The sequence below is a fragment of the Lynx rufus genome, unplaced genomic scaffold (genome assembly GCF_022079265.1).
Source record: "Lynx rufus isolate CCGP_SWC_20201006 ecotype Redwood Valley unplaced genomic scaffold, mLynRuf1.p SCAF_7, whole genome shotgun sequence".
Taxonomy (NCBI): Eukaryota; Metazoa; Chordata; class Mammalia; order Carnivora; family Felidae; genus Lynx; species Lynx rufus.
Genome location: NW_025814889.1, coordinates 63,263,024 through 63,281,761, shown reverse-complemented (window position 1 = coordinate 63,281,761; position 18,738 = coordinate 63,263,024).

Here is an 18,738-nt window from a genome sequence, read left to right as displayed (position 1 = left end):
AAAGTGGAAAGAACCCACTGATGGATGGATAAAATAAATGTGATATATATTAATACAATGGAATATTATTCAACAATACAAGGGAATAAAGTATTGTTATATGCAACATGAAAGAACCTTGGAAACATTATGCTAAACAAAAGATGCTAGTTACAAGAGACCACATTTTATATGATTCCATTTATATGAAATGTCCAGAATAGGCAAACCTATAGAGACAGAAAGTAGATTAGTGGCTCCCTAGGGCTGGAGGTGGTTGAGGTAAATAGGGAATGACTGCTAATGGGTGTGGGATTTCTTTTAGGGGTGATAAAGATGTTCTGGAGTTAGTGGCGATGCGTAATTCTGTGAATAAACTGCAAATCACTGCTTTGCATACTTTAAATGGGTGAATTGTATGGCGTGTGGATTATATCTCAATAAAACTGTTATAAAAAAAGGCTTCTACTATCCCATACCCATTAGGATGGCTACTATTAAAAAACAGAAAATAACAAATGTTGGTGAGGATGGGGATAAATTGGAACCTCTGTGCACTGATAGTTAGGAATGTAAAATGGTAGAGCCACTAAGTTTGTTCACTCTGTGGCTCACATATTTATTTTCTCCATTGTGTCACCTCTTTTTCTGCTTCTACTGATTTTTTTTTCTCTTTTGGCCACAGACTGCATTTCTTGCTTCTTTGTGTGTCCTATAATTTTTTGTTTTATTTAGACATTTTATGTAATAGAATAGCAGCAATGGAGGTCAATAATATTTACACAGTCCTTCTGGTAGCAGGCTGCTAACTGAGAAGCTAGGTCAGTCTGCTCTGTTGTGTCTGAATCTAGGTTTTCTTGTAGCTTTACTTTGATTTGGTTCATCACTAGTTGCAAACGTTTCGAGAGTAGGATCGAGTTTCTTCTTGCAAACTTTGGGTGTGAGCTCTCATGAAATTCCAGAATTATCCATGTGCTCTAAGTTCAAATAGCCCACTTTTGAAACTGTAGGAGGGCTCTCTGCTCCAGAGCCTGGATATCAGCTCTCTACACAGCAGGGGAGTCTGTCTTGCTCTCTAGGCCTGTCCCAGGTTTTCTGCACCCAGGGAGATCTCATTCTGCGGGAGACGCTTGTGGGAGTTCCACTTGGTTCTCCTGCCTCACTCTAGCTCTTGACATCTTAAAGTCTGAAGTGACTGTGAGTGGGAAAGGAGCTCTCGTCAGCTCTTCTGCTCCATATGGCATAGCCCCAACTGATTTTTCTCAGCTGTCTGTTCATTCTCACAATCAGGTGAAGATCCATGCCAAAAAACAGGGGAGTGGGTACAGATTTATCTGTGGCTTGGGTCCTTGGAATTGTAATCCGTAATGCCAATCTACAAATTCAACCAGCATTTGGAAGTTAACGAAAAAGGTCAACCCTCTCATATTACAGATCAGAAAGTGGTAATGTGGCAAAATTCAATGATTTTCCAAGGTTTCCAGCTAGTTCAGTGTTCTTTTGATTACATTTGCTAAACTAACTTTCTGATCACATAAAACGCCTTTCCTGTTGATGTGACATTGGCAGGAACTACATTCAACCCCAATTAAGTATCTCTCTTTTCCAGAGACTCTGAAGCATCGGAGATTCACATGTGCAGATAGTGAATCAGGATGGATCCCACATATCGTATGTACCATTCTTCACACTGTATCTCAAGAAATAAATATGGAACTTCGTTCCTATTTGGTTAAAGTTTTTCATTTTGCATTGATAGATATGACTGGAAATTTTTACTCACAATAGAAAATAATGGAAGGTCACTCTTCAAATTCCTGTCTCAAGCATCTATAAATTCACGGATTGTTCAGTATAAAGAACATATCTTTAAAAAAATTTTTTTAATGTTTATTTTTGTGAGAGAGAGAGACACAGAGTGCAAGTAGGGGAGGGGCATAAAGAGGGAGACACAGCATCTGAAGCAGGCTCCAGGGCTGAGCTGTCAGCACAGAGCCCAACGGGGGGGCTCAAACCCACAAGCCGTGAGATCAGGGCTAGAACCCATGAGCCGTGAGATCATGACCTGAGCCGAAGTCAGATGCTCAACTGACTGAGCCACCCATACACTACTAAAGAACATCTCTTTTTAAGTTTATAGCCATTTTTAGTTTTTCCTCGTTCCCCAGTTATTTATCCAATTTCTCCATCTGAATTATCAATTATTCTAATAAGTTCTATCCCATATATTATTTCTGCCTTTGCTAACGCTGTCTACTTTTCCTCCATCTCAACCCATTCAAGTTTTTATTAGTTTGGGATTTATACTTTTGTACTAAAGTAAACACATTATCTTATTCTGGCTTGTGAATGAATAATCAGATCTATTACTTATTTAGACATCTCTCATTATTTCAGCTTCTTCAACTGGAAGACATTTTAGTCATTTGAAATATGACCGAAACATGAAAAAAGGAGCCATCAAAGTATATGTCTCTTTCTGGATAAAAATAAGAGGTCAAAAAATTTGTAATAGATCAATGTAAACCATAAACATGCCTCCCTATTCAAAAAGGATAGTCATAAAACTGACACTTGTTATCAGAATAAAAGATTATTCCCATTTATTTGGCTGATGAAATTCTGACCCTAAACTATATAGTGCTAAAGCAGGTAGCTAATACTAAATGACCATCCCCATTCCCTTTATACAGATTTCAAAGTACATTTAGGAGGAAAGTGATATTTGGGTACTTTTGAAGTTAGGATGGAGGGACAGAGGACACATACAGAATATCTAGAATTATTGACCTATTTTTAAACTTATCGAATAGTATCTTTGAGTAATAAACTGCTTCTCAAATTGTGCTGAAGCCTTCCTTACAAGGCACATAGTGAGCTCCCTTCATCAATTGAAAATAAGACCTTGAAATGTCTCAAGAAAGCTATTAAGCACTTAATTCTTAGGGGATCCACAATTGTGAAATCTGTTTCTAATCAAAATTTATAATTTTGATTATTTTTATTGCTAACTCAAAATCATAAAAAATAATAATTTCCTTATAATGCTTTGATTTATAATGACTGACTTTCAGAAAATGGGCATTCTTATATACATCATTTTTAATGATATAATTTCATTATAATTTCAGAGGCGCCTGGGTGGCTCAGTCAGTTGAGCACCTGACTTCAGCTCAGGTCATGATCTCGCGGTTCGTGGGTTTAAGTCCTGCGTTGGGCTCTGTGCTGACAGCTCAGAGCCTGGAGACTGCTTTGGATTCTGTGTGTGTCTCTCTTTGTCTCTCAAAAATAAATAAACATTTAAAAAATTGATATAATTTCAGAGATTGTTTAATCAAATGCCCTGATTCTAAAAAATGAGAAAACCTGGCCCAAGAAACTTAGTGTCTTTCTCCTGGACATGGGGCTGATAATTGGCAGAACACTCTCTTCCTTGATTCAGGGTCATTTCCAGGAATCCAAAAAGAAACATTGTCTCGGAATGCTTACATTTGAATAAGTCAAGAGAACAGATAAGACTTAGCATAGTTCGAATATTCAGAGCTAAGGGGCATAATGTAATCTTATACATCTGAATGCTCTTTATACTTTATAAACCAATTTTTTTTCTCAAAGACAGATTTCTTGAGATTGTTCTCATTTTTGTATTTATTTTAATTATTAAAGAGTTTTCAAAATTTTCATTTATTTATATATTTTTATTTTATTTAATTAATTAAAAAATTTTAAGTTTATTTATTTATGAGAGATAGAGACAGCATGAGTGAGGGAGGAGCAGAGAGAGAGGGAGACACAGAATCCGAAGGAAGCTCCAGGCTCTGAGCTATCAACACAGACCCCGACGCGAGGCTTGAACTCACAAACCGTGAGATCATGACCCAAGCCGAAGTCCGACACTTAACCAGTTGATTCACCCAGGTGCCCCTATATATTTTTAAATAAAATTGTGTACCTTTAAAGGCAGACAACATGATTTGATATATGTGTAGCGATATGCATATTTGATATGCGTAGTGAAATGGTTATGCTAATTAAATATACTATCACATAGTTTCCATTTTTTGGCATACCATTATCTTAGCATATTTCCCATTTTTAAATTAAATAAAAAATAAATAGCCCCCAAATAGCCAAAGCTATTTTGAAAAAGAAAAGCAAAGCTGGAGGCATCACAATTCCAGACTTCAAGTTATATTACAAAGTTGCAGCAATCAAAACAGGATGGTACTGGTACAAAAATAAACACATAGATCAACGGGACAGAATAGAAAAGCCAGAAATGAGGAAAGAATATACAATAGGAAAAAGTGTCTTCAACAAATGGTGTTGGGAAAACTGGACAGCTACATGCAAAACAATGAAACCAGATCACTGTCTTATACCATACACAAAAGTAGAGTCAAAATGGACTAAAGACCTAAGTGTGAGACTTGAAACCATAAAAATCCTAGAAGGGAGCACAGGCAGTAAGGTCTCTGACATTGGCCATAGCAACTTCCTTCTCGATATGTCTCCTGAGGCAAGGGAAATAAAAGCGAAAATCAACTATTGGGACTATATCAAAATAAAAAGCTTCTGAACAGGCAAGGAAACAATCAACAAAACTCAAAGGCAACCTATGGAATGGAGAAGATATTTGCAAATGACATATCTGATAAAGGGTTAGTATCCAAAATCTGTAAAGAACTCATCACCTCCAAAACAAATAATCCAATTAAAAAATGGGCATGAATAGACATTTCTCTGAAGAAGACATCCAGCTGGCCAACAGACACATGAAAATATGCTCAACGTCTCTCATCATCAGGGAAATGCAAAGCAAAATTTTACAATGAGATAACAAGAGTTAACAAGAATTAGTGAAACAAGAGTTAGTGAAGATGTGGAGAAAAAGGAACGCTCTTGCACTGTTGGTGGGAATGCAAACCTGTATAGCCACTGTGAAAAACAGTATGGAGTTTCCTCACGTAGTTAATTACCCATATCTAGTAATCACACTACTGGGTATTTACCCACAAAATACTGAAACACTAATTCAAAGGGATACATGCATTATTTATTATAGCCAAATGAAGGAAGCAGCCCAAGTGCCCATTGACAGATAAATGGATAAAGATGTAGTATATGTATACAATGGAATATTATTCAGCCATAAAAAAGAATGAAATCTTGACATTTGCAATAACATGGGTGGAGCTAGAGAGTATCATGCTAAGCAAAATAAGTCAGTCAGAGAAAGACAAATACTATATGATTTTACCCATTTGTGAAATTTAAGGGAAAAAAAGGAGCAAATGAAAAAAAGACAGAGACAGACAAAAAACAGACTCTTAACTGTAGAGAACAAACTGATGGTTACCAGAGGGGAGTGGGTGGGGGAATGAGTAGAATAGGTGAAGGGGATTAAGGAGTGCTTGTTGTGATGAGCCCCAGGTGATGTATGGAATTGTTGAATCACTATATTGTACACCCGAAACTAATATAGCATTATATGTTAACTATATTGGAACTAAAAATTAAATATATTTCCTAAAGTTGAAAGAAAAAAAAAAGAGGGAAAGAAGGAAGAAAAGAGAAGAAATTGATTATAATCATGCTAATTAACATAGTTAATAACTTTATGCAAATCAAATATTTCTAGAAAATTACTACAATTACACTTAATGAAACATAGATATTGTGGTAAGTGCTGCTAAAATCCTGAATATACTCAATACTTCATATTACCCAGCCAGCTTCCAACTGGAGGTAAGCCATTGTAAACTAGAGTGCACATGTGCGAACTTGATCTCCCCCAAACTTCTCTGTGGCTGTTGTTGAAGCTGAGCTAATAAACACCTCCGCTCCACAAGGACCTAATTGTTACATGCACAAAGGACCGTCCCTCTGGAACTATCCGTGTTGGAGACAGAGGGCAGGTCTCGCAAAGAGGAAATCACGAGCAATAATTACCTAGGCATGTAAAGGACTCTCTCGGCCACCACAAAACCCACCCTGAAGAAGAGATTGCTGGCTGGAATGAACGGGAAAACCAGGAACAACAAGCCCACTAAAACTTCCTTGTGCTCCAGTCTCTGAAACACACAACAGTGAAGGACAAATTAATTTTTAAAAAATTTCACTCCAGTCTGCATTTAACCATCTCTTTCATTCTCAAGTTCTCATTGAAGGCATGAATACATTAGACAATGTAAACCTTTTGATCAGTGTGCTGAATTCGTCAGAGAAAGCCCTCAGGCTAAAACCTCTGGCACTCACACATTTGCCACCCAGAAACATCGGATAATTGCACAACACGATCAGTGACCATCACTCCTTGTTCTGTGCCTGCCCTACAGCAACCCTACTTCTTGGTTCTGGTCCCTTTCAGAATCTCTGTCCCCCCAGGCAACTGGTTTCCAGAGAGCAAAGCAGTTTGATAAAATCAAGCTCGCTAAGGCATCATGGAGAATTTAATTATTGTCCTCTCTGAAATAGAACACATTTAAAAAACATTAACAACAAAAACCAAAGCCCACTAGGAGAGGCAAGCCTTCGCATAAAGGAAATTAAATGCCAGCAGTAAAATTTGGTGCCAATGAGGGAGACTATTTGAGTTGAAGATTTTCTTAGCACTTCTCAAATGAAGCCAGTAAGTATTTCTTCCATGACACTTTTTTTGGAATCAAAAATCATTATAATTATTCATTAAACCAAGAAAGCACCTTTCTATGATATTGTCTTTATTAATTTGTGAAGTCCTTTCTGTCATTTAGAAGTAACAGAAAGAAATTGTTTATTACTAATATGGCATAATGAACACTGCAAAAAGTAGTTTGCTTTTCCTTGTGTGTATATAATAAGATGCATTTAAAGGGAGGTCTGTTTAAAATACACTTTAATGTATTGGGTGGTCTTGTTTTTTCTTTTAAAAAATGTTTAACAAGAAAGCCAAATACAACTTTCCATATTACAATTTCAAATGTTTCCTATGAACATTTTAAATCACCTCTTACTATTAATTATTATGAAAGAATAAACAAAAGTTCAAAAAGTATAAATACAACTTCCTAATACAAACTACAAATACTTAAAATATACAAAGTAAAAGATTTTAAACATCTTGGGCTATTTGTCATCTGCATTTTATTTAAAAACTATGCTTTACTGACTACAATGTATGGAGTAATAAAGTTTCTGAGAGTGATTCCATATGAACAGCTTTAATTTGGACAGTTTCTTCTAAATAATTAATAGTTCTGTGATTAATGATGTCATTTTTTACCCAAGGGAGTTATACCCTTTAGATTTAAAACAAAAAGAAGAGATAAGAAAAAAGTTAAAAACTACTATAACAGCTTTCATCTTAAATGAGTGCAATAAGATGTTATATTTCTATGACCCACTGAATTTGAAAAAAAAGTAAAGAAAAGGCAAATCATTTTATTTAAAATCTGCAAGCTTCTTTGTGATTTATGGTTTGAGTTCACCTTTAAGTTTAAGAATTTGAAGCAGTTAATTGAAAAAAAAAACCCACCTTTGTAAGAAGGCTGTAATAAGAAGAACAAATATGTCTGGACAAATTTGAAAACAAATCCCAGAGAATGAGTGTCTTGTCCAGTGTTCCTCAGAAACTCAGCGTTTTATTGAGTACGGGGCTGATGTTTTCTTATTTACAAGTGCACTTTTATCTTTTACAGATAGTTTACTTCTTTTGATTCTTTTCAAAAGCTAAAATAGTTTTTACAAAAGTGTCCATGTGTCTTTCCGAATGGATCTGCAAAGGCAATGTAGTACATCTTATTAATTAATCCTAAGAACTAAGAGGTATGTAGGTATAAACAGAACTCCAACTCCATCATCCATGTCCTTGGATAGTGTTACATGCAATGAGCTACCTCCCTGGCCCTCTTCAGGGTTATCAGAGAACAGTCCCCATTGGGGACTTGAGGGAGGCATCACTTCCACACCCCCAGTATCACACCTTCTTGCCTGAGCAAAGGCTGCCCTCCTCACTGTGGTGGGCATGCTTGTGTCCCTTACTCACAGAATTCCCAGGGCTTCGGGAGCACCGAGGTTGGGAGGAGGCAGATGTCAGGAGACGGCAGATACCCAACTCTTACCCCCCCCTCTTCTCCCAGACCTGCAGGGGGGCAGGACCACCTTCCCCACCACACCCTCCCACCCCCTGCAGAGCTCTGGACTCCTGGGCACAGGAAGATGAGAGGGGAGAGTGGAAGAGTCCCTAGCCTCCTCTGGAAGACTGACTTGCACACTGAAAACCCACAACCCCATGTATTCGTTGTTCCCCCACCGGGCTCTTCAGGCCCCAAGTGCATCTTTATTTCCTTCATGGCCATCATCCCAGCTGTAATTACACATTTATCTCTGTGTTTACTGTCTTTAATGTCTGTCTTCTCCAGCAGACTGTGAGCCATGAGGGCAGGGAGCTGGTCGGCTGTGTTCACTGGTGCACGACCTGTGCTTAGCTCAGTGCCTGGCACTTAATGGGTGCTTAGAAATATTTGTTGAATAAATCAGTGGATGAATAAATGTACTGGGCAAGACGGAAAACTGAGTAGAAGGGGAGAGGAGAGAGAGGGCATCCTGGTGGAGGTGATGATTTGGGTTTGAAAAATGAATAAATGCTTATGCAGAAAACACCAGGAGAGGGTTCAAGGCTGGTGCATTCCAGGCAGAAGGTACACAATATACAAAGCAAGTAGGTGTCAAGTGCCACCCAGTGTATTTAAGAGCCACTCCAATACTTCTAGAAAATAAAGTTCAAGGGAAGAACGGCAGGAAATCAGACTAGATGTGTGGGCAGAAGACAGATCATGAGTGTCTTCTGTGCCCTGCTGTGGAGTTGACCTTTACCTAGAGGCAATGGGGAGCTACTGAAGTGTCCCAAATGCGCAGAAAGTGAAGCGTCAGATCAAGAGTCTATGTCCAGACTCAAGTCATGGCCCTGCCAGTTAGTTACCTTGAGGTACATTAGCCTTTCCATACTCAGGTGCCTCAGCTCTAAAACGAAACAAGTGAGGCTAAGTGCTCAGAGCTCAGTGGAGCTGGGTCCAAAGGTTGCTCTGGCTTTGAAAGTTGGTGTTATCTGAATGATGTCGCCTGTGATGTGAGGCCACTGCGGGGCCAGAAGACAAAGTGGACATTCCACGGGGGGAGCTTGGACAGGTTGAAGGTCACCACTTCCTCATTCTAGTGGAGAGTGCTGATCTGAAAAGGCAGGAAGCAGGCCCATGGTTCTCTTTATTTAAAAAACATCCCACCTAGAACCAGGGAAAACTATCTTATTTCCATGAAGTTAATTTTGAAAACAGTATTAACAAATGATTCTTTACCCTTAAATCTTAATTATCCATACTACTATATTTTCTTTCTTCTCCCCAGTTAGTTCAGATAGATTTAAAATATTTGAGGAGATAATTCTTTAAAATATAAGCAAGCATGCCAAGCAGAAAATGGGAAGTTAGGAAAAAAATTTTTTCACTAGGACATGGCTAAATTTCCTAGCGCAAGAAGAACTGTGAAGACAGCCCAATTTTGGATCTTGGGGATCACAGATATGACAAAATCTGCTTAACAATGTATAGTTTATTTCAGCCTAATAGGTTTAGGTGAAACTGAGAAAGACTAAGGCACTAGAAAGAGGAATGTGAGGGGGCCTGGGTGGCTCAGTCAGTTAAGTGTCTGACTCTTGGTTTTAGCTCAGGTCATGATCTCGTGGTTTGTGAGTTTGAACCCCACATCAGGCTCTCTGCTATCAGTGTGAGCCCACTTTGGATCCTTTGTCTCCCTCTCTCTGCCCTTCCCCACCCCCACCCCCCCCCCCCCCCGCGCCAAAGTAAATGAAACTTTAAAAAAAACTACAGAGACTAATTCAATTTTTGGGAAAAAATTCAGTGGAAACTGACTTGTTCTTTAATTACATAAGTTAAAGGGAATAGAGCTCAGAATTAAAGTACCTAATAATACAGCTACTAACAGCATACATTATTCTATCCACAATCAACTGTGTCATGTCAGGAAAATGACTTTTCATACTTTAAATGGGTGATCAGTTAAAAATAAAGGTGTTGACATTTGACCTGTACTGTCTCATAACAAACTTGTGGAAATAGGAGGTGAGGTCTTAATATACTCCCTGTGGCAGCTTTTGCTGGTCTGGATTTTCCTTTTCTGGCTTGGGAGGTTACAGAAGCATCTCCTCCTAAGCCGCACAGGGCTAAATATAGTTGATCCTTGAACAATACAAGTTTGAACTGGGCATTAAGAGGAGGCCAGTATTAGTAAAAGAAAGATTTGTATATCTTGTGGGCTCTTTATTGACTCAAAGATTCCACCCCTCCCCCTCCCCCCCATCAACACCAGCTCCTGCAAACACAGAAGCATCTAAAGAGCCTTTCTCCCTATTCTTGTCCCCCACCTTCCATGGCCTTGCTCCATCAAGAAGAAAACCAGACAAAACCATTTGACTGTCAACAGTGTCAGAGGCCAAGTGGAAGAAGCATGGCAGGAGAGGGGAGAGCAAGTCAGGCTTTCAAAGATGGAGGCTTGGTCCTGTTGCTATTGCCATGAACTCAAGTGTTGCTAGTATCCACTTAAAACATCACGTGACACTAATGTCCCCACGAGCAGATCTGCTCTCCAGTAAACTTCATGTCACAATAAAAAGTGATCTCTCATTGTTCTTGTGTATTTTTTATTGTGCTTAGTGCAATACCATAAACTTTGAAAAACATCATGGAACCTATTTAAAGTGACACTAGTGACACTGGAAGTGCTCCCAAGAAGCAGAGAAAGTCATGACATCACAAGAAAACGTTGAAGTGCTTGATATGTACTGTAGACTGAGGTCTGTAGCTGCAATTGCCTACCATTTCAAGATAAAAGAATCCAATGTAAGGACCATTGTAAAAACAGAAAAAGAAATTCATGAAGCCATCACTGCGGCTACACCAGCAGGTGCAAAAACCTTGCACTTTTTGCAAAATACCTTTTTATCTCACACTGAAAATGCAGCTGTTCTGTAGGTGCAGGATTGCTATAAGAAAGGCTTACCTATAGACTTTAATATGATCCGAGAAAAAACATCATTATATGAAAACTTACAGCAAAAGAAAAGTGTGGGACCTAGAGCTGGAGAATTTAAAGCCAGCAAAGGATGGTTTGATAATTTTAGAAAGAGGTTTGTTTAAAAAATATCAAGATAATAGGAGAAGCATCTTCTGCTGACCAAGTGGCAACAGACGAGTTCTCAGACACAATCGAGAAAATCACTGAAGAGAAAGGATATGTGCCCGAACAGGTTTTTAATACAGACAAAAGTGCCCTATTCTGGGAAAAAAATGCCACAGAGGATATTTATTAGTAAGAAAAAGAAATAAGCTCTAGGATTTAAGGCAGGAAGGGATAGGCTAATTCTACTGTTTTGTGCAAACACCATTGGATTTATGATAAGGACTGTCCTTATCTATAAAGCTGCCAACTTCTGAGTCTTGGAGGTAAAAGATAAACACCAACTGCCAGTTTTTTGGTCACACAATAAGAAGACATGGACAAGAAGAACCCTTTTTCTGTACTGGTTGCATTGGTGCTTTGTCCCTGAAGTCAGGAAATACCTCATCAGTATGGGACTGCCTTTCAAAGTTCTTTTGATATTGGACAGTGCCCCTGGCCACCCAGAACCCCACTGGTTCAACAATGAGGGCATCAAAGTGGTGTACTTGCCCTCAAATACAGTATCTCTATAATTAGCCTCTAGATCTGGAGGTCATAAGGACCTTTAAGTCTCATTACACAGAGTACTCTTTGGCAAGAATTGTCAACACTACGGGAGAGAACCCCAGTGAGAGAATATCACGCAAATCTGGAAAGATTACATCATCAAAGATGGCATTGTTGTTATAGAAAAAAGTTGCAAAAGCCATAAAATCTGAAACAATAAATTCCTGCTGGAGAAAACTGTGTCCAAATGTTGTGCCTGACTTCACAGGACTTACAACAGAGTCAGCCAAGGAAATCATCAAAGAGATTACAGATATGGCAAAAAAAAAAAAAAAAAAAATTGGGGAAGTAAAGCATTTCAAGATATGGATCCTGGAGAAATCCGAGAGCTAATAGACACCACACCAGCAGAATTAACTGAAGATGACTTGATGGAGATGAGTGCTTCCAATCCAGTGCCAGATGATAAGGAAGAAGATGCAGAAGAAACAGTGCCAGAAAACAAATTGACATTAAACAATCTATCAGGGGGTTCTAATTATATAAGACCACTTTTACCTTCTTTTACAACATGGGCCCTTCTATGATACCGGCACTTGAAATGAAGGCAAAAGGTGAGGAAAGGATTGGTATCATATGGAAACGTTTTTAGAGAAATGAAAAAGCAACAGAAGTCAGACAGAAACTACGAGATATTTCTGTAAAGTTACACCAAGTGTACCTGCCTCTTCTTCCACCTTTCACGTCCACCCTTTGCCACCCTGAGACAGCAAGACCAACGCTCCTCTTCCTCCTCCTCTGCCCACTCAACATGCAGACAACAAGGATGAAGACCTTTATGACAATCCACTTCCACTCTTGATAAATAGTAGACCATCATCTAGCTGCACAGCTAATAAGCTTATCTGTCATGAGTGCATGTCTTCTTGTGAAAATCTAATAGCTGTATGACAAGAACTAGGAGGCATTTCTATGTCATTATCATCATCATCGCCCACATAGTCATCATGTACAACATCGGGTTCAAGACTTGTATGAGAGCCGACAGCCTATCCTTACATAGGTAGAAGGTGAGTGATATTTAATGTAAAATTAATAGTGTTAGTTTTCTTACTGTTTTATAACTTGGCTTTCAAAAAATTGCATTGCTGTACAGTATGCCTTTCTTTCATAATTGGAGAAACTGTGTTTCAGCCTATCATCACAGGTAAGTGGTTTTTTAAAAGATGTAACAATGCTTCCGATGCTGTAGTATGACTATGACCATAACACCATATGCTATAAACATTTTATAACGATTTATTCATTAGTGTAAAGGCCAGGCTGCTGTGAAACAGTCATATGCATTACTTTAGGTAACCATAAAGCAATCATTTTGCTGCTTCTTTGTTATTGCCTCATGAATCATTAGATCTGTAAATAAATATAAAAATAAACATAAAAATGTGAAATTTTCACATTCTCTTTTCACATTTGATGTCTAGTATTAGTAATATGGATCACACCTACAGTATTTTGTATCATATAAGACATTATTGGCATAGGCACTGACAGGGGATTCATTTTGTAAACCGATGATGTAAACTTACTATCGATAAATACAATACAGTACTGTAAATGCATTTCCTCCTATGATTTTCTTAATAACATTTTCTTTTCTCTAGCATACTTTATTGTAAGAAGATAGTATATAATACATATAAAATACAAAATATGTGTTAATTGACTGTTTAGGTTATCAGTAAGATTTCTGGCCAACAGTAGTCTGTTACTGGTTAAATTCTGAGGGAAAGTTGTACATAGATTTTTGAGTGTGTGTGGGGGCAGGCACCCCTAACCCTTGCATTGTTCAAAGGTTAACTGTATCTTCTTTTAATATTCCTGTAAGAGTCTCCAAGGTGACTGAGTAGAAACCCAGATTGTCTCTCAGCTGCCATTGGCACAGCCATGCATCTGCCCAAGCAGCTAATGAAAGAGCAGCAGTTTTTTTTTTCAATGCTATAAATTACTGCAGATGAATTCCAGCTCCAGGGTTGAGTGTAACCTGGGAGTTCCTGGCTGTCCCTTCCTCTCTTTACTCTGGGCTCGGCTTCCCGAGCATGGGTCACAGCTGAAGAAACAAAGATACATGCAGATACAGCCAGGCACGGGCACATACACAGACAGACCCAGATGGCAATGTGGGACAAGAGAATATTAGGACAGTCTTAAGGTAAAAAAAAAAAAAAAAAAAAAAGTTAAAAGCTGATTCTGAGAAGCTGAATCACTTCTGCCATATCTCATTAATGATTCTGTATTTGGTTGTGTTCCTGATTTAGGATTCAACTGCCACAACACCACGCTGCAGAGAGGTTCAGGCTAGATGTCCCCTGATGTGAGCACAGGCCGTATATGTATGTTACAGGCAGGCTTGAGCAGATGACCTGTTTAGTTTTTTCTTTACACTGAGAGCAACAGGACATGCTGAACTGGGACAGAAAATGGTTGTTTCTGGAAAATCCAGCAACATGACTGCCAGCCTACACTCTACACGGCTCAAACTGGTGACTCACTTCATGACTTTCATAAGCTCTAAAATTCACTGATACAATTTAAATGAAGAAACTGAATAGCTGGGAGACAAAAGTAGACCTATACACTCTGTTCTCCCAGCTGTTCAAAACTTGCTTTTCTGAGGCCAAACTTTTTTCCCCAAGAGGCACCAATGATAGACAGGTGATGGTAGATTAAAATCAGTGCATTTATAAAATTATAAGATGTAGTATCTCATTCTTCTGTTTCTTCTTATTGATTGCCACCTAGAAGATGGTGGCATTGCTCTGTAATCTGAAATCAATAAAGAGAAGAAACCAGATATAACCTACAAAGTTTCCCTCACTGGGCAAAGAGCCAAATATTTTAGAGCTGCATTTCCTGAAGGTAGTCAAATGTTCATCATAGTTTATCAAACAAATATGGCAAGAAATTTCTGGCTTATTTCATGACATATGAAAGTAACAATAAATCCAGTAAGCTTCTATTTTAGCAGCTAAAAGGAAGAGAAAGTTTTACTTGCATAACAGCTTCTGGAGGAACTCCTATTAATAGATTTGATTTCTGCTATCCATCCTGTATTCATGCAAAGCAAAATATCTTCTATAATCAAAATATGTTGCATCCATTTGGACAGGACCCAATTTGCTACTCATGAGACATATGGTGATAAAAGTGTGATAGATTATTTTGCTTCTTCATGGGTGTTTAAAAAGCTACTTTCACAGATAACTCACTTTAAAGAATAGTTCACTTCCTCCATAATTAAATATACATTTAAATAGCCTGCATTCATTATTTAAAAGGGCAACTGTAATTGACTAATAAAATGTAGCAATGGAGAGAAAAAGAAGCACTGTGTTTGAAAATGGCATCAAATACTTACATTTCTCTGAGCTCAGCAGACATTCACTTACACATGCATCAAGACATGGAAGGGCATTCATAAAGAGACTCCTTTCCCTCAAATGGTATCAGCCTAAATCTTTAAAACATTTTTTTAAATGTTTTTATTCATTTTTGAGAGGCAGAGAGAGACAGAGCATAAGCAGGGGAGGGGCAGAAAGAGAAGGAGACACAGAATCTGAAGCAGGCTCCAGGTTCTGAGCTGTTAGCACACAGCCCAACGCAGGGCTTGAGCCCATGAACTATAAGATCATGACCTGAGCCAAAGTTGGACACTTAACTGACTGAGCCACCTAGGCATCCTGGTATCAGCCTAAGTCTTTAAAGTATATCCAGGAAAGAGGAAACTTTATATGATCCACACAAGGCTTGAAGATGTGGGAAAGACAACCCAATGATCACTAATTGGGAGTTATATTTTCTTAGAAAATTCCTTCAAGATGCTAGAAACAAATGCCTTTGGCTAAAAACAAAGAGTAAAACTTGTTTTGCAGCAGCCTTTGGCATCATATTATTACCAAAAAAAAGACCTTGTAAAATAAGGGTCTATGTCTGTCTATATATAGTATCTATATAGAGATGATTAGAGTCCACTGGCCAAAGTTACTAATGTCAAAGGGACTGAGATCACTTTACATGATTAGATTTTTCTAGCGATTCCAGGAAGCCTGACATAAAAAATATTCCTCTCATTGGGTCACTTTTTAATACCAAATACCAGAGCCCTGGTGTTGAAAATTAACCTAAGCCAGTTTGGCTTCTTAAAGGTTACTTGGTCTTTTGTAAACACTGGTGGTCCCTGGTGTTTAGAGCCAGATGGGATGTAACACTGACAGCAAGTCTTGGATAAAATGCAGCCGAGGTACAAACATTCATTAGCAAGCAAGTAGAAAAACAGTTTTCTACCATCTGCTCTTGTAAGCTCAGAGGAGTCCCCACTCAGTCTTGTGGTTCTCCTAAACAACCTTGCGTGGAAAGCTCTAAGGACAATGTACGAACACTCCAAGGTAAAGCAGCCTACCTTCTAGTCAGGTTGGTCTCAGAGCCTTTGTGAAGTATGGAGATGCGGAGCCAGACAGAGTCTGGTTCTGGCTCTGTAAGGCTGCTGGGCTTGCAAGTCTTTTTTATTCAAGGGTGGTGGTTCCTATCCAATCTTCCCAGCCAACCATCTGTCTTGGCAGCCACTTATGTCACCATTATAAAATTATTTTCTAATTACCTTCACATGGAAGAGCACACCTTTGGTATGAATTTTGACAACAATATTGGAAGAGAATGGAGAGGCCCCCCAAGAGAACAGACTCCTGAGTCGAGTGCTTTAAATGTCAACTAACTACCCTAGAACGTACAGTAAAGTTAACCTCACCCACGGGCAACACAATGTTGGCACTGATGCTAAAGTCAATTGCTGCACAGACAGCATAATGCTTCATTTCTGTGCTTTCCTATTTACTTTTGTGCCTTTTAAAAAAAAAGACTTACCTGGAAGACTTGTTAAAACTTTTGTGCTTCTTTTAATCCATCAATGAGGTGAACAGACGACTCTCCTTAGAAGACCTCTTGCTCTTACTGTTGAATAGTTAGAAATTCTCTATAAAATAAGACATTCAAAAAGAATCCTAATGTGGGTGGTGGTGTTAAAGGATAACTGTGAAGATTTGTTATTCTTGAAGGGAGGGATAAGGTGAGCTAGAAAAATTTTAGACAGTGCTCTGAAGGGGTCATTACAAGTCTATACAATTTATCTACCCACTCTCATATGTCTAAGTCATCACCTCTCAAATGACCTGGAATGTGTTTGATGACAGAATCCTTATTTTGAGGAAACCCTGTGCAGCGCTAAAACACACTTTGAGAAATGCTTGTAATAAACCACCCCAGACAGAATGAAGCTAAAAAGAACGGTTTCCACAGAAAAAGAGGTTTCCACATAAAACCTCTCTCAAGAAGCCAACTTAGGATCTGGAAAACCTTTCTGTATCTGAAATACATCCTTTTTGCAATATTGTAAACCCATTTCTTGCTCTTCTGTTCTCAGTGGAGATGACAGCCATTTTCATCGTAAGGAATCATTATTCCCCTAGAGAACTTATTACAGTGTCCACCTACTTCTCCAACAGCAGTGGGTCCATTCATTAAATATATCTCAAGTTTTAGTCTCCAACAAAGAAGAATCATCTTGGGGCGCCTGGGTGGCACAGTGGGTTAAGCGTCCGACTTCAGCCAGGTCACGATCTCGCGGTCCGGGAGTTTGAGCCCCGCATCAGGCTCTGGGCTGATGGCTCAGAGCCTGGAGCCTGTTTCCGATTCTGTGTCTCCCTCTCTCTCTGCCCCTCCCCCGTTCATGCTCTTTCTCTCTCTGTCCCAAAAATAAATAAACGTTGAAAAAAAAAAATCATCTTTGTGGCTCTATGGGGAATGCCATGGTGCTGTAGAGTCCCATGGGGGTTACGGTCTAAAATCAATGTATGAAGCAACACTCATGCACCATCAAGATTACCCCTGAAAATCCTTTAGAAAGGCTCCCTTTTGGAGAATGACATACCGTATTTCAGGAAGCCAAACGCTCTTTTTCAAAACTGGATCAAATGGCTATTTCTTTGATTGAGTACTAAATGAAGTAAGATTCCTATAAGGAGGTCATGTTGTATGAAAAACACAAATCTTTAAACACTGGACTGCCATTCAGCACTGTAAGATGCTCAAACCATGAGGGCCCACGGGAACTGAGGTTGTCTGGGATAAGGACAAGTTCACTCCTTTTACCATCTACTCTGTCCTGCGACTACACTTATTGAAGGCAAAAGCCAGATATTTATCTATACTACTTAAGTGTGTATTCTCTCTTCTCTTTTCTGGTTTTTGTTTCTTTTAATTTTAATTTTTTAGGGAGAGAGAGCATGTGCAAAAGTGCAAGTGGGGGAGGGAGGTGGAGGGAGGCAGAGAGAGAATCTCAAGCAGGCTCCATGCTCAGCATGGGGCTCCAACCCACGACTCTGGGATCCTGACCTGAGCCGAAATCAAGACTCAGTGGCTCAATCAACTGAGCCACCCAGGCACCGTGGGTTTTGCTCCTTTTAAAAATTTTAACTGATCCAGTTTAATTGATTTGTGTAAACATACCTAAGCAATATCATTTTTAGTCAAATTTAAAAGACAGCTACATATGTACACATATACATATTTCTATATAAAACCATATAAATAAATATATTTTAATATAAATGTGCAGAAATATACACATAAATTTATACACATTTATATGTTTAGTTTTTACATTTGACTAAACACAGGGCAGCATTGTTTCCCCTTAGGAGGTCGCATCCATCACTTTTACCTCACTTTTGTAGGCACTTTAGGCAGCATATTTAGGGCTTAATAGGAACACTCTGAAGATCTGAGGAAAAACCGTTCGACAGCCCCCAAGTCCAGGACAGCAGTAGAGACACTGGGATAACGTATGTAGTGTCAGACAAGCCACTTTTAACAAAATGACTAAGAATAGGAGGGAAAATATGTGTCTCCTGGGGCTGTGGAGTTACTGGCTGGAGCCAGAGAGCATTTTTGGGTGTGGATGCAGTTACTTAACTGACAATGAAT